Source organism: Lissotriton helveticus, chromosome 7 (assembly GCF_964261635.1).
Source record: "Lissotriton helveticus chromosome 7, aLisHel1.1, whole genome shotgun sequence".
Lineage (NCBI taxonomy): Eukaryota > Metazoa > Chordata > Amphibia > Caudata > Salamandridae > Lissotriton > Lissotriton helveticus.
The window spans coordinates 1,389,188,038-1,389,205,741 of NC_136068.1; the positions used below are offsets into that span (position 1 = coordinate 1,389,188,038).

The window sequence follows — 17,704 nt, forward strand, 5'->3', positions numbered from 1 at the left end:
TAGGCGGCAGCAATTATCCCAAGTTAGGATTCCCCTCCTGGGGCGGCAGATTTCCCCCTCGTCACAGGAGCAGTGTGATAGCCCCTCTTTGGCCAGGAAACAGCAGCGTGAGCACCCGCTCGGGACTGCGATGCGGGACCCGCGCCAGCGGGTTCCGCGAGGTGTGATATGGCCTGGCTGTGTGACGTCAGCTGTGAGGTCGTCCCTCCCCTCTGTCACAGGTGAAGAGCGCACGGGCTCCTGGTCAGTGGAGTCCTGTGCGCTAGGCGGCAGCAATTATCCCAAGTTAGGATTCCCCTCCTGGGGCGGCAGATTTCCCCCTGGTCACAGGAGCAGTGTGATAGCCCCTCTTTGGCCAGGAAACAGCAGCGTGGGCACCCGCTCGGGACTGCGATGCGGGACCCGCGCCAGCGGGTTCCGCGAGGTGTGATATGGCCTGGCTGTGTGACGTCAGCTGTGAGGGCGTCCCTCCCCTCTGTCACAGGTGAAGAGCGCACGGGCTCCTGGTCAGTGGAGTCCCGTGCGCTAGGCGGCAGCAATTATCCCAAGTTAGGATTCCCCTCCTGGGGCGGCAGATTTCCCCCTCGTCACAGGAGCAGTGTGATAGCCCCTCTTTGGCCAGGAAACAGCAGCGTGAGCACCCGCTCGGGAAGTCATTTCTGCGATCTCGCGGTTGAAGCAGGCCAAATCACCGGGTCCAGATGGCTTTTCAGCCATTTTTTATAAAAAAGTTTTGCATGGAACTAGCGCCCTTTTTAACCCGCCTTTTTAATTCCTTCCTGGAAACGGGAGAGGTGACCCCTTCTATGTCAGAGGCGGTGATCACAGTCATCCCCAAGGCAGGGAAAGACCCCAGGGAGTGTGGATCGTACCGCCCGATCTCCCTACTCAACATTGATGCAAAGCTTTTCGCTAGCATTTTGGCTGCCCACCTTAGCCCCTTCATGGATGGCATTATAGAACCGGACCGAGTGGGGTTCATACTGATGCAACAGGGAGGGGAGAACACAAAGAGGCTTTTGCACCTCATAGATTCTGTACACCGCTCACGCAAACAGGCCCTTTTCTTATCAATAGACGCGGAGAAGGCCTTCGACTGGGTTGATTGGATGTACTTGTACGCGGTCTTGAAGGCTTTCGGACTGGGGGACAACTTTATCACCTGGGTGCGCTCCCTCTACGCGGCTCCGACGGCGGCGGTCTGGGTGAACGGGTGTAGGTCGACCCCTTTCCCCATCACCCGCGGGACGAGGCAGGGGTGTCCTTTGTCGCCGCTGCTCTTTGCACTCTATATGGAGCCCTTCGCTCAGAGAGTGCGGTCCAACGGAGTCATTGAGGGGGTTCGGTTTGGCGCCGACGAACATAAAATAAGCCTTTACCCCGATGACGTGATCCTCTCACTTATGTATCCTCACACCTCCTTGCGGCACTTGTCGGTAGAACTGCGCGAATTCGGTGGCGTTGCCGGCTTTAAGGTCAACTTTTCCAAGTACCAAATCCTCAACGTGTGGATTCCGGATGCTGACGTGCAAGACCTTCAAAAGGACTTTGCCTTCCAGCGGGTCCACTCTGATATCCCTTATCTGGGGATCCGCCTTGCACCCACCATAGCACAGACAATCTCTCTCAATTACAAGATCTTAGTTGAGCAAACAACAAAATCGTTGTCTGACTGGTCTCGATTGCAGCTCGCCTGGTTTGGTCGTTTGGCTGCTGTCAAAACGACGATCCTTCCGTGCATCTTATAAATTTTCCAGATGTTGCCTCTGAGCCCTCCGCCGGGTACCATTCAGAAGCTCCAGGTGCTGCTTACCAAATTTCAATGGAATCGCAAACGTCCACGGCTTGCCCCCGCTGTGCTTACGGCCCCCGTGCCAGCGGCGGTTTGGGTTTTCCATCACTGTATGCGTATTATCAGGCGGCTTGTCAGCGTTTTATTCTAGAATGGAACAGGCCTCATTCCAGCAAGCACTGCCTATTTATGGATCAGGCTGTGGCGGGCTGCAATATTTGGCGTGAGTTATGGCTCCCTCGGAAACATAGAGCCTGGGGTCTATACTCGTCCCCTGTGACATCGGCAAACATGAAAGTGTGGGATCAATTGGCACAGCGTAGGGGCTAGACCACCTTCCCCTCACCCATGACGCCCATTGTCGATAACCTGGATTTCCCGCCCGGCTGCTTGTCCCCGGTCTTCCAGGGATGGCGTGAGAAGGGCTGCAAGAGGGTGGGACACCTCTTTGATCTGGAGGGCTTGATTTCGTTCTCCTCGCTCCGCCGGGACTACTTCTCCCTCTCTGAGGCCGATGCCTTTCCTTACTCGCAGGTAGCTCATTGGGTCACGCAACCCCCTAACATCTCTGACATGTCCCGCCCCATGACGGCACTCGAACGCTGGGTGGTACGCAAAAAAGATGACCGCAAACTTATATCTGACCTATACGCTCTGATCATTGCGTGCCCGAAAGCTCCGCGTACTAAAGCGCAGGTTCGTTGGGAGACGGAGTTGGGCCACCCACTGTCGCATAAGGAGTGGGAAAAGGTGTTCTATCGCGCGCAAGGCGGTGTCGTACTGGTATCACACCCCAGCGAGGATTAAGACTTGGGACCCGAAATGCTCAGGGCTATGCTGGCAGGGTTGCGGAGCTCCGGGCACTTTGACGCACCTGCTTTGACACTGCCCGAAACTAGAGCGCTACTGGAAGGCTGTTCTTGACGATATTGATGAGGCCTTTCATGTCACATTTCCCAGGGCTCCTGAACATGTGCTGCTATACCTGACCCTGGTCACACAGGTACAAGTGATCCATTCCCTCTTGATTATTAATTAATGCCCGGAAGCTGAATGGATCTCAGCTTCTCTCTCCCTCCTTTGATCAGAGACCATTATGTAAACTGCCATCTGCTTTAACTCTAGCTACTTTTCCATCTATCATCTTTACAGATTATACTGGTTATTTTGAGTGGTGATCACAGAGCGAGGTCCTCTATGCACGGCTTTATTCTGGAAACGTATGAAAAAAAAGTTTCAGATATAAATTTAATTCCCTACTGCATTTCAACAGCTGGACAAACTGAAAGTGACATTCAAACCCATGAACAATATCTACATTGCTACATGAATGCCACACAAAATGATAGGGTCTTGTTTGTGCCTTTTGTAGAGTTTGCTTATGAAAATGCTCTTCACTCATCAGCTAAAAATTAGCTGTTTTTAGTAATTTTGGAAGGCATCCATTTATGTTGCTTGACATTTTCCAGTAGCTGTAGGTGCCTGCAATCCCCAATATGGCATAGAGACTCATTTGCATTCACAAAGAACTAACTCAAATAAATATCCAATTAAATTAATTTACTGTATGCACTGTAGACTTGTAAAACAGGTGCTTGGCTTTGGACCTTTCATGATTCACCCAGATCATTGCTGAACAACAATGCAAAATACATGTCGAAATCTAGCCCAAGGATAACCTCATAAAGTTAACGAAAGGAAGAGGGATGGCCCAGATGACAGGTCTTGGGTTTCTAATGCACCTAGGGTCGTATTATGCATTGCGGCGCGGTTTCCTTGTTAGCACCGGGCACATCCTTAAAAAGATGCGCTCGGCGCTAACAAGGAGAGTGCACCATATTTAATTTAATGCTCTGCCCTCTGGGCAGCTGTGAAGTCTTTCTGCCTTGGGGGCAGTGCATTCAAGTAAAATATGGAGCGGCTTTGAAGCAGACGCTCCGTGCTTCACTGTGGAGGCGGCAACCCGCCTGCACTTCTAAGAGGAGAGTGAGAGATCTCCTTTCAGGCACGTGCAGTCAGTGATTGCACCTGCCTGCAAGGTATGTCTGACTCCCTTACCCTCTTTTTCAGAGGGCTGCCATCGGAGTACGCCTCCTGACAGCTTCTTTTATCTGCGCCCGCTTCTATAATAAGGCACGGGTGCAGAGGCAAAGGGATTCCCTCATGTGCATAAGCCCATGCCCCCATGCAAATGACAGAATGCCCTCTTGTGAAAGCACTGGCGCTACATGTGCACCAGAACTTTCTGTATTACAGAAGAGGCCACACAAGCATCTGCGCCCCCTACTTTAACACCAACGTGCCCCGAGGGTGCGCAAAGTGGGCGCACAAGCCTGCTGCGCCCCTGGACATGTTTTGTAATACGGACCCTAGACTGTTACGTACCTTCCATGATATTCATCCATTGAAACCCAGAGCCTCTACAATACCATAAGGGCTTTCAGCACCCCAAAATAGGGGATAGTTTGTTAAGTAAGGCACATTGACAAGATGTACTTAACATAAGTTTATTTCTGAAAAGAGCACCACCGTAACACACGTCTTCTTGTCACAGCTTCTTCCAGCAACTGTCATGGAGCTAACTCCATAATGCCAAACTGGAATACCGAGTGCATGCCGTGAGAGCAAGAGCATATACAAAAGTAAACACTTCACATCCTCCTTCTTTAAATATAACAATAAAACTCTGATACAATAAAACTACAAAAATATACAAAGGTAAAAATGCAGAACAAATATAGCTTTAACAAATACATGGTCAAAAAACATAGAGAACAATAAAACATCACAGGATAAAAGGTCAATATGCAAGCTCATTATGCTGTCGCTTTCACAAACATAATCAGACATCCATGCGGGTTACTTTTTAATCCTCTTTTCTACTGAATCTGCATCAACTATGTCCTCATTGACATTCACAGTAACAGAACTGCCCTCTCTCTGTCTATTGATTCACACCTTCCACATGCCTGTGCTGTTACTTTATTATGAGGATCTTCATCATACATGTTGGATTTCTCTTTACTGTACAGTCTTTTCTCTCCTTTAAGGATGGAAACTCTATTAAGATGCCACGCTTTTCTATAACTTAATTTCATAGCATTCTTCAAAACCTTTGCAATTTCAAATAGTCCCATAAATTGACTCGCACCTTTTTTAACTTTCCAAGGCTTCTTGACCTTGACCCACATTGCTACTCTATCACTAGAACCATTCATAGATCCTCTTTTAGAGTCATGCTTTGATTTGTTGTTTTTGTCATGCACATTTTAGGTACATTTGAGCAAACACACATAGTGGGGTCATTACTTAGTCACAATTACCTTTCATGTTTCCTACCAGATTGTATAATATTTACCTCTGTATATTAGTGTACATGTCAGAAGAATAGTCTAGTAGTGGGTGCTAAATGGCCTAGCCTCCTTTTTTGCCAACCTCCATTCTTCTTTACAACTCACAGTGTACTTCAGCCTTTGGCGATATTCCCAAATGCGCTCATCCTTAGGGCTCCAACGCCCTGGGATAGTTACGTACTTTCATTGGTTCCTAAGTCAAAATTCAGGTTAGTCCTTGAAAAGTACTGTGCTGGTCAGCAGTACACCTGGGAAAAGGGGAGTGGGATAAGAGAGAAACAGAGATATCTTTACACTGACTGTTCTTACAACTGGGCTCAATCTGCTTTGCGTAAGTGTTAATATCTAAAATGTGTAATACATCTTTAAATAATGCTGCTTTTAAGATGAACTTCACTGACTCTAGTTAAGTTCGTGATATATCCTGTGAATATCTCTGTATTTCAGAGTCTCTGTAGAATGTTGAAGCTCTGTTATAGATGCACAGGAATAATTGAACTTAAACACTTTTGTCTATGGCAATAACTACATTCAGATGTTATGCAATTTAAATATGTGTTCTAAATTATTCTAAATGTAACAAGTTCATCAACTTTAACATAGGGAATGCACATTAGTACTGGTCCGTACCTTTTGATTTGGAGCAATCACTTTCCCACCATTGTCAATACCAAAATACCATATTGGGGTTAAAGAAAACATAAACAAGCCTGTACAAATAAGAATCCTTCTTCTCATTGAGAAAATAGTACAGGTTAGTATTAATTTCCTTTGACAAGGTGGACTCCCATACAGAATGTTCAAATATCAATTTCTAAATCCTTGAGCACAATGCCATCCCTAAATGTCTGTTTGCATTTCAACTCAAGCAATAGGACTCTGGCTTCAGTAACTAAATATCTGGATTGCTTAGCAAAGAATGCTCTGAAACATGCAGAAGTTACACTCTATAAATCCAAGATGGCCACGACCATTGCACGCCTTGAAAGAGACAATGACACCCTGTGACTTGTAGGATGTTCTGACTCAATCCATGTTTCTAACAAAGTGTCACACATTGAACTCTCCTGCCTCAAAGAATAGTGCACATATTAATTTGGTGTAAGCGCATCTCCTCTCCTATCTAGTTATTACAGGTGAGCATGGTCTGTGAATTATGACAGTTTTCAGTGTTAAACCCTTTCTTTTCGACTGTGCTAAGTGAAGTCTAATCTCGTGGTCCTTCACTGTCAATGATGAAAGAGATTATGGGGAGCAGCCTTTTTGTCTCAGACAGCTAGAACTTGGGATGTATTGTCATTACAAATAGAAATAACACAGTATCACCCACAGTTCCAGAAGGTGATAAAGAATTCATTGTTTTTTTTCCTGTGTTCCATACTAATTCTTCTCCTGTCTTAACTCAGCTTTCTTTCTTGCACCGTGATACCTCGGCAAGATCACTGGCTGCACTTTACAAATGTCTTTTCATTCCATATTCAAAGTGACAAGGTATTGATGTGATTCTTTGATATTGGGACATCATAAGACTCAAACTTGCTGACAATTGATACAGTCACACAGAGTCACCCGTTTTACAGTTTTGGGCTGTAATTTTGTACACATAGAACACCCGCTGCATTCATCTTTTTGTATATTTTTGTATTAAATAGTAAGTCCTCATATGATGAAATAATCTTCGATCAAATGATCTAAAGAATGTTGGACTCTGATTAAATTGGGTGAATATAAGCTCAATGGTACGTATACATGTGACAAAATTAATTCTATATAGATAAAAAGGTATTGGTGTGTTTGTTGGCAACACACATTATGCTTTCATATGGATCACAAATTTTCAAATGCTTCAAGATGCCAAGTTGCTGGTTGTTTTTCAGCTATTCTTTCTCTAAGCAATCTTTATAATAAGTTTTGAATACAAGCATGTGCAAGTCTGCTTTCTATGGTAGGGGACGTGCATTCATTACACATATCTACAGCGCACTCCCCGCTGATAGGCGATTCGCTCCACCCCGTGTGGATGAAGTTTGGCTCTGTGACAGCGGTGAGCCCTTTGAGCCTAAAGATTGGTCAAAGATACATTCTGCAGTACACAGGGTCTCCATTAGCACACAATTGAAATTGATTCAGTTTAACAGAGTGCACATGACGTATCTCTTTCCTAAGAGGCAACACACTATCTATCCCTCCAGGTCATCAGGCTGTCCTAGATGTGGAACCAGTGTGGCTTTTTTCTGCACATGGTGTGGTTATGCCCGGTTATCATGTTTTACTGCACTAGGATATTATGCCACCTACGAGGGGTGATGGGAGGTGTTGATTACAATTAAACAGTGTGAGTTGGGCCTCCTCCCTGATAACCCAAAAAAACATTGTGAGCTGCCGCTTTACAATGTTGGGGTTAATAGTTAAGTAAATGTACTTAAATGAGTGTGAGGCAGAGGAGGCACAAATCGGAAAATCCGTAAAGATGACAAGGTTATGGATGATTTACTCTCCTGGGTGTTTATGACAAGCAGTGCTGGAGTATCCTGGAGATGCTCTATTGGAGTGACGGACCGAGATCATGCAGCAGTAGATGGGACGGGCTAGTAGTGTTACCACGGCCTGAACAGAGGATCGACAATATGCCATTATTTGTAAGTGTGTCAGCGAACAGAAGCAGGGTGGGTGGGAGAGGGTGTGGGGGGGCTGTTGGCTATGTTGATGATTGTTTTTGACTAAATCTTTATTTTTGTGTAGCATTTTGCAAGAAGATGCTGCATTGCATTGTGCTTATCAGCTTGTCTCCTTCTTGTATTGGGTATTAGTGCTGTCACTGTGAGATGAGTACTGGCCCTATACCTTGAGGCAGAGTAGGAGTATGGGTCTGTCAACCGTGCATTACTGCACTGTATATGTAAAAGATGGAAAACAGCACTGGTGTGTAATACTCCTTGATGATGATCCGGTTAGTTTCTTTTCACAATTTGAAATGACAATAAAGACATTTTTACAAGCATGAGTAAGGCTTATATTAGAATGTATGCTGTGCATGGCAGTTCTGGAACATGTGATAGACATAAGTATATACTTCAAAATCTCGGCGCAACATTTGAAAACAGTTTTTGAGGGGACTAGGTAGCACCTTTGTTTTTTGTTTTGAAAACACATTGCACAAGAGTTTCTCAACAGCTCTTTTAATAAGCCTTTTAACAAAATGTAAGCATTGATCCTGTATCCATTCAAGTTTTTTTCTTCAAGGGTTACATGTATATTCGATTGTTAATTTCATCTCTTTAACAATGTGCTTGAAAATTGTGCTATATCCTAAAAAAAAACACAGTCCTTACACATCCCTCTGCTTTATTTTATGAACACTCGGTGCGTTCTACATTTCAAAGAAGAAAGAACGGAAATCTAATTTTTATATATATACCATTGAGAAGGCCCATTCAGGGCATAATAATAAGAGGTAAAGAGTGGAAGCCGATTATATTTAGCAAGGAAAGTACAAAAGAAAGGACGATTAAAGAGGATTTAGACATTTATTGATGATTTCCATTCGCTTCAATAAGAAACTAACTATGTGATGAACTATTTGATTGAGGTATGGGACATTACTGTTGATAGGAGTATGCTAAAGAAGACGGAAAATGTCTATATTAGACAAATTCTTAAGAATGGTCTAGGACTGATATGAATTTAGTAGGGAATAACAAACACAGAAAACAAAATTAGCTGCAAGGAAAAATATCAGTTTGTGACTTTGTTTACCACGACTGATAAGATAAATGGAAACAATGTGTTTAGATCGATATACATATTATTAGGACAAAATGGTAGCCATCAATAATGAAAGATCAATTATGTATGAAGTTATTGTTGACAAATATTGACGAGTATTGCTTATAACGGGATTAATTGGGAGAGCAGTAAAAAACATGAGTATGATTTTTGAAGTAAAATATAAAAGAAAGAGACTGTTTATGATAGACTCAACAGGAAAATAATGAAAATGAATTATGAAAACCTACACATAAAAGACAGTCAATGATGGCGGCCAGTTTTTAGTAGTGAGCAATTGTAGGATGTGAGTCCTTTGTTGATTTTAAGGATTGGTAGACATCTCAAGTCACATGATTTCTGTATTTAAGAAAATGTTGGTTCTGAATGAATGGCATTGGAAAAAGGCGTGACTGCCGAAATGCATTTGTCTTTGGAGAAATAAAACGTAATGAAAAATGTGAGTGCGCGAGTCTTTATCTTAATGCCAGTAGGTAGTTATAGTTAGGACCTAGTATCCATAGGAAAAGCGTTTTTTGATTTGCCAATATCTTTGGCGCCGTTTGACGAATCTTAGCGGAAAAAAAAGGTTCACTCAGGTCAGGTCCTGTCTTGAAAGTTTTGGGGTGATTCGTCAAGCGGGGGCCGAGAAAAAAGGGGGTCCCAAAACACACTTTCTCCATGTTAATTTCCATAGGAAACTTTAGACACAGCTACAGCCCAAACTTCTGAATGGAATTACACCAAATTTGGCAAACAGGTTGCTCTTGGTTCAGAAAGCGCCCTTTTTTTAAAATGGTATAAATCCATTCAGTAGTTACTTAGAAATTTAAAATCGCGATGTCTGAGCACCGAGGAGGGTTCATGGACCCCCCCGAGCACGAGCTCAATTCTGATTGGCTGCCAACACTCCAAAATCAGAATGTGTTGGCAGCCATCTTGTGACTCGAGTCACAAGAAAACACTAGAAAAAAGGTTAAAAAACAAGAAAAGGGGGCATGGTAGAAACACCCTGACCCCCTAGGCCTGCTCAGTGGCTCCCACGGGGACAACCAGGGCAAAAAAAGCATTTAAAAAAAAAGAAAGAAATCGTGAATCTGGCCGAGAAAACCCCAAAAAATGAAGCGTAGGGCTCCCATGTCCTGGGGGCAATGTTGTTTTATGTAGCAGGGGTCCACGGGGGGCCCGCAGCCCAAGGGACCGCCAAATTCCTGGGGCTTCATTGAAAAAACGCATGGGGGGCTACTGCCCCCCCAGGCTGCCCCGGGGACCACCATCACCCCAAGGCAATCTTGATTTATGTGCGGGGGTCCTCATGGGCCCCCCAAGCCCCGAGGACCGCTACCTCCCCAGGGCTTTATTAAAATTGGGTGGGGGCCTAGCAGGCTCCCCCAAGCCAAGCCCCGGGGACCACCACCTGCCCGGGGCTTTGTACTGGTTGGGAGGGGGTGCATCTGATTATCACATGAATGATGTCATCAGTGATGTCACTGACCACGTCATGAACGATGTAATATGTGACGTCATCAGCAGTGCATTGCAGGGGCGCGAGTTATAGTTAGCTGACCTAAATAGAACATCCAAGTTTTACTGGTTTTGTACGAGTGAAATGTCCAAATAACTATAAAATCCCTGAAACCTATGTTTTTTCAGTGAATATATATGTGTATTATATATATATATATATATATTTATGTATGTTATAAAACATAGATAAAAACATTCCTCAGGGTAGAGAATTCTCCAGGTTCATAAACAGCTTCTCTCTCCTGAGAGCTGCTCAGATCCATTGATGCATTACTTTCATCAGGGTATTTCATCTCAATACTCAGGTGAGTTAGGAACTTTATGGATCCTGCTATAGTTTTCTTTTCAGCAATATCATTTTTATTCAGCATTTCATTAAGGATTACAGACAGCATCATATTCCTGGTCACATTTAACGGGGATAACAGCTGCATCAAATCATGAAGGCTTATATTCGATAACCTCAATCAGACCCAGTGGCAGCATAACTCCAGTCATTATAAATTAGATGGTGAGAGTCCTTTTCTATTGGTGGCAGCAAAGGTGTCAGCTGGTAGTAATAGGTATGAAATGTATTCACACCACCACCAAGGGGTGTTGGTTTGGCGAAGCAGCTTTACCTCTTCATGCCATCAGTAAATTCTCTTTATTCTAGTGGGTGCAGGGTGGGAGTGGGTCAGATTTCAGTAGGCCACCAGGCGTCACTTCAGAAGGCGGCATGGTTGTCAAAGGTCAGTACTTCGGTCTTGTCCGTGTTGAGCTTCAGACAGTTGTCCTTCATCCAGTCTGCAACGTTCTTCATGCAGCTGTGGAAGTTGGCCATGGTGGTGGTGGGGTCTTCTGAGAGTGAGAGGATACGCTGGGTGTCGTCGATGCATGATATGATTTTGATACTGTGGATTCTGGGGATTTCGGCTAGATGGATCTTGTAGACTTTGAAGAGGCTTTGAAGAGGGTGGGCCAGAGGGATGATGCTTGCGGGACACCACAGATGGTGCTTGTGGCTTCCGATGTGAAGGGGAGGAGGCGGATTCTCTGTGTCCGTCGCGTGAGGAAAGATGCAATCTATCTTAGTGCATCTCCCTTGATTCCGATCTGGTGCAGTCTCTTGATGGGTGTGTGGTGGGAAACAGCCGCGTAGCTATGGGGGGGCGAGGGGGGCGGTCCGCCCCAGGCGGCACTATTTTGGGGGTGGCCGGCGGGTGCCTCAGTAATATCGAAATCAACACGACACCGACGCTAAATCATCATTGGCAGTCAACGTGCGTTGCGCAGCATAACTAAGCTTTGAATGGCCAGTGTGTGGAAATGCTACTGGATTGCACCCACCACCTGAGCCTATTTTAAAAGTGCACCTTCACGTTTCGGTTCAGGGCAGTCAATCTGGTAGCGCGCGAATGCGCTACCAATGACGGCCCTGCAAACATTTTTCATGCAGAGCCCGCCTATGGCAGACTTGTAAACTGACCTGTTGTTTAGCGCGCTGCGTGCACCAACGCACGTAGTGACGTGCATTAATGCATCCAGTGACTGACATGACACCTCAACACAGCAGGCCACCACAAGCTGTTGACTCGAAGCCAGTGGTTCCCGATCTGCGCCGGGACGCCCCTGGGTGCTGCTAAAACAATCCAGGGGCGCCACAAACAAATGCACATCAATTTGGGAACCACTGCACTAATCCCTTCCTTTTACATCGCTGTTACTTTGCTCTACGACCTAAAGTGAAACTCGTGCTTTCTATTCTGCAGTAGCTGAACTTTTCCTTCCGGTGTACTGATCTCTTTAGTAGATCACAGCAAGACAGTACCGGGCGTTGAAGTGGACAGTGCTGACGCTCCGATGTATAAGTTGCGCCATCAGGAGAGACACTGCCAGCATCAGCCAGAGGTAGCCCACAAAGGTCGGCTTAATGGCCGTGCCAAGCGCGGATAGCATGACCCAGGCAGCTGACTTGCAAAGGTAAGAAACAGTGCGTGTGCTCAAAATGCCTCACTGTTTTATTAGGAAGGAGCAACGTGGAAGTCCTTTACTTACCACGTATTTGCTGTTGCCTAGTGTGCGGAGCCTGCAGGTGGTCATTTAGTAAACACAGTGGCATTATCTCATCCTGTGTTGTTAGCAATCAAATTGAAATAGATTATTAGTGACTTTCTGAAGAGTTCTGCACACTTGCTCCACAGTGCTAAAGCGAGGATATACCATGTACAAGTTCTGAGAGATAGAATACAAAAAACACATTTACCCCAAGAGCAAGAATTAGAGTTTCTTGCATCAGTGGACTGCTTCAACTCAGCATATAACCAGTTTGTAAACTGTCCGTAATTTTTAGCCACAACTTGAAACCAACTACTTGTAGGAATCAACATTTTTGATTTTCGTATTTAAAATGATTTTCCCCCCTTGGCTATTAGGTGTAGAATTTCAGCATTGTACAAGTGCACAAGCAGTTGGGGTCTTTCAGATTTTCCTAGAGTAACACTGTGCTTCGAGATGTTAGATTTGCTCCCAGTTAGTGACACTTGCTCCCAGTTAGTGACACTTGCTCCCAGTTAGTGACACTCGACGTATCGTATATGCTGTTCCCTTTAGGCTTTCTTTTTTATTGAACACAATCGCATTGCCCTGCTCAGAGTTAAGAGCATGCTTTGGATCTGCAATTATGAATGAACATATTCTAAGAAGCAAATAGGTCGGACTTTTTTGTAATGCATGTTATGTAACACAGGTGGACATAATGATGATTGTGGACTGTGATTTATTTTTGTACATCTGTGTTTGTATGGATTTTTGAGTGCATAACAGGTACATTGCTTTAACCATGTAATATATACATAGTTGAAATTTGGACTGATAGTAATACAGTTAAGATGGGTCAGTTAAATTAAAACATGATCACTTTATCAACATAAAACAAGCTAGAATCGTAAAATCTGTTAAAAGAAAATTTGGATGGAACAATAGTAGAGGGGAGTTGTATATATTTTCGTTCGCACTTTGAGCATTAGTGAGATATTGATCCATGCTTTTGTCTTGAAATTTAAAAAGCGGATTATAGTGCCCATTAGTGATGCATTGCAAAGTCAGTTTTAGGAGCTGCTCTGCTTAAATCCATGAGTGGCTGATACGTTTAAAGGAGTTGCATAGCATGAGATTTCACTGATCAATGGTGATATGAGAGCCCAACAGCGCGTATGATGAAGAACTATTAGCGGCGATACTACGTGTCTCTCAGACCTCTTTCACGTGCTCACCATCCATTTTCCCCAGCACCCCTCACCCCCAGGGGCGCCAATCTGAGGGATAGCCCCGGGCGCCACAAGCTCTAGCTACGCCCCTGGTGGGAAATGGTGTTGAAGACTGCGGATTGGTAGAGAAAGATCAGGGTGGCCGATTCTCCTCTGTCGAGTAGGGTGCAGATGTTGTCTGTGGCAGTGATTTGAGTGGTCTGGGTGCTGTGGGTCGCTCGAAAACCAGACTGAGAGGCACCTAGCAGGTTGTTTCTCTCCAGGTGTTCAGTGAGCTGATGGTTGATGGCCTTCTCCAGGACTTTGGCGGGAAATGGGAGCAGATGTTGGGGTGGTAGTTCTGGAGTTCGCTGTGGTCTGCGAAGAGTTTCTTGAGGAGAGGTCTGACCTCTGCATGTTTCCATGAATCGGGAAAATGTAGCTATGGCGATGGATGCATTGAGGATGGTGGTGAGTTAGTAGCTGATCTCGTTGCTTCCTATGTTGAAGAGGCGGTGGGGGCAGTGGCCGGTAGGAGATCCAGAGTAGATAGGAGTTCTTGATGGCTGTGAAGTTCGATGTGGTGAGTTGTTTCCATGTGGTGAGATGTTGCTCGGTGGAGGCTTCTGTTGGAGTGAAAAGGCTGAGGAGTTCTGTTGGTTGGGGCTCGAAGTTCTAGTAGATGGAAGATATCTTGTTGTGGAAGTGAATCGCTAGAGTGTTGCAGAGTTCTTGTGAGGGAGGGATCGTGTTCTCAGTGGCAGTCGAATAGGCAAACTCTCTGATGATGGTGAAGAGTTCCTTGGTGTGGTTGGTGCTAGCCTCAATGCGGTCTGCAAGGGCATCCTTGTTTGCGTCTTTGAGTTGGTGGTATTTGTTGAGTGCTGACTTGAAGGTGGCTCGGTCTGTATCGTCTCTGCTGGTGTGACACCTTCTCTCCAGTTGTATCCCTTGGTAATGTGACTTCCGGGTCAAGGTCCATGGTGAGATCATTTCCCAGTCAGAGTCTGTGGGTGACATTACTTCCTGTTCAGTATCTCTGGGTAATGTCGCCTCATGGGTTAAGGTCTGTAGGTGACATAACTTCCTGAGCTGAACTCTAGGTCAGAGTTCATTGGTGATGTCACTCCTGGGGCAGATGACATGGGTGATGCAGCCTCAACAGTAGGGCTTGCAGGTTGTGGATTAGGGCTGTGAGAAATTATAATTAGGGGTTTGTGAAATTGCACCTGTGAGACATTTACCACACCCACGTGGGTGGTGCAAAATGTGCCATGCTAAAATTACTAGTGAGATGTACTTGAAATAAATAAACAAAACACATTACTTCCTTGACGTGACTTGGTGTTCAACATTCTGAACTGCTCTGGAAGTCCCAGTCAGGGCAGATACAATCTCTTGAATGTCCCCCATCTGTCACTTGGTTTGCAAGATTACATGAATGAGTAGTGCTCTAGTAGGTCCCGGGAGAGGTCTCTCCTGCTTGGCCGGGTTGAGAAGCTCTGACTGGCCCTGGGTCAGAACTCCGACTGCCCCCTGGGTCTGTGCTCTCTTCTTTGGCTGGCCGTGTCTCAAAGTGCCGGGCTGTCCCCTGCTTGGTCAGGTTAAGAAGCTCTGACTGGGCACTGTTTCACAGCTCTGGCTGGCCATAGAGTGGAAGCCTCCAGCTTTTGGCTCTGTTGGCCAGCCAGCCATTTCTCTTAGAGCCCAGGGGGGGGGGGTGGCTGACCCGACTCCTGGTCAGAACTTCGGCTGGCCCTGGAGTGGAAGCTCCCAGCCATGGTGTCCGTTCTCCAGCTGCAGTGTCTCAAATTCCCCAGGACAGGATCCCATAGGCTCAGAGAGGTCTCCCCCACTTGGTCGGGCTAAGAAGCTCTGACCAGGGTCAAAGCTCCGGCTGGCCATGGGGTGTAAGCCCCAGTCCTAGGGAAACAATCTCCAGAGGAAGAGATCAATTGTTTGCTGCTTTTAGATCTTGCAAAGATGTATGTGAAACAAGTGTGCATGTGTCAGGTGCATGTCCTAAAAAGAAAGGACATAAGAATTAAAAGATGCAACACAGTTTTGGCACTAATCATTGACAGAGCAAAAAAGGTGTGGTTGACTAACATACAGACCCCATTTAAAGAACAGTCATGGTCCTTTAAGAAAACCTAAATTAGGGTTCACCAAAGATGGTACTGCTCTGGTGATTGAAGTTTCAATCCAATATGAAAACTCACAGAACACCCTAGGACAACCGTTTGAAAGTAGAGCCAGTTATTCTAGTGAACTATCTAAATAATATCAAAGCTTTCACAAACTCTTCCACTGTGAAGCTTCATGTTTTTTAGGTAGGTTTCCAGGGAATGTGGCCACAATGTAACGATTTTGGTCTGGCTGATCGAGGACTACAAATGTTTTTCACTTAAAGAAAATGCATGCTTTACTACTATGATGGGCACAATACAAATGTGGCAAGTATTTATGGACAATTAATAGATTATTAAAGCTCAATAATTTTATACTGAATTACGTATATTATGTTTCAAGTGAAATGTTAATATTAGAACTGTTTAAACGTATTAGGTTTAGCATTTAAATACAGTGTGGAATTCAGATATATGTTATAGTGTGACGTCTTAGTGTGAGAAATTAGTTAAATGTTGATGTTAAAATCTGTTAGTATAGTTAAGTGTTAAAATATGTTAGAATGCGCATTATTGACACACTCACTGCATTAGGAGAGGAGAGGAGTTGGCCTAACGGCTAGGGCGCTCGACCTCGGACCTGGGGATCTGGGTTCGAGTCTCGGTAACGACGCCAAAACCTCCTGTGATTCTGGGCAAATCACTTAATCTCCCCGTGCCTAAAATGAATGTGTGTCCTCATGTAACGTAACTGGTGATATGTAAAGCGCTCTGATACCTGATTCGGTTTGGGTCTAGTTCGAGCTATATAAAACTCTGGAAAAAAAAAATTAAAGAATTTTGTGTTAGAATGTTTTATAATCTGCATACACATAATCAGTACAGGTCCGATTATTGTATGATAATCATATGCTAACCTAAACTTACTTTGCAGAGGACATTCATTTTCTGAAGATACAGAAGTGCGGTATGATATAGGCAATACTAAATTGCTAGGGAGGTAGTGGAGGGTGTACAGTCTCTATCCAATATGTGATTCATGTTTCCATGAGGGTGATTTGAATTGTTATTACACTCAAACAATCTTTGTGTGGTTGGAAGCAAGACTGATTTGAATCTGATGGGCAGTAATAATAACTCGGCATGAGTCACCGGGCGGTGATACAAAAATAGCAAAATGCCTCGTCATTTAATTAGTGATGGGTATGAAAGGATGAATATGATTTCCACTTTCCCTACCTTCTGTCTAGCGAAACAATCGCCAAGGGAATGGGCTCCGCAGAATCAGCAGGGAAAGAAGTCCCTGTTGAGCTTGACTCTAGTCTGGCATTGTGAGGAGACATGAGAGGTGTAGGATAAGTGGAGGCCCTTGGGCCACCAATAAAATGCCATTACTACTATTGTTTTTTCACCTACCTATTGAGGCAGGGGGGGCGAGCCCCATAGGGGTCTCGCTTCTAGCTCCGAGCTCGTACCACCCACCGAACATGACACGCTCTAGGGACTTTTACCTGCCAAACGATAATGCAGGTGTCCTAGGGCAAGCTCAGGGAGGGCATAGACCTCCTGTGGAGTAGAAGGGCAAAAGCTCCCTTGATCGTGATTTTCAGTATGAATAGACCGTGAAAGAAGTGGCTCACAATACGTCTGACTTTTTGGGTTGAGCTGGCATAACATTTATCCCATGGATAACTGGCTTGTTGTGGCCAAGCATTCATAGTGACATTTCTTTAGGATCATTCGAGATTAGCTCTTCCAATTATTGTGTAGCAGAATTCCCCACGCATTGGATTGTTCTCCATCTAATAGGGAACGTGAGCTGGGTTTAGCCCGTTGTGAGACAAGTTGGCTTTACCCTACTGATGGTGTTTTGTTGCAGCAGTAATACTGCTAAGTATGAGAGGGACCACA

The 17,704-nt window shown here is 44.9% G+C and overlaps 1 protein-coding gene across 2 annotated transcripts in view; it reads left to right on the forward strand.

Annotated features, from left to right (window-relative positions):
- LOC144770306 (ketosamine-3-kinase-like) overlaps nucleotides 1-17,704 on the forward strand; it is a 502,039-nt gene that overhangs the window by 69,364 nt on the left and 414,971 nt on the right. The window contains exon 1 of one of the 2 annotated variants that reach the window (XM_078654710.1): nucleotides 11,985-12,399. The exons of the other annotated variant lie outside the window; for it this stretch is intronic. The gene's annotated coding sequence lies outside the window, so the exon portion shown is untranslated. Of the gene's footprint in view, nucleotides 1-11,984; nucleotides 12,400-17,704 lie in introns of those variants that run through there. 2 annotated transcript variants of the gene reach the window in all.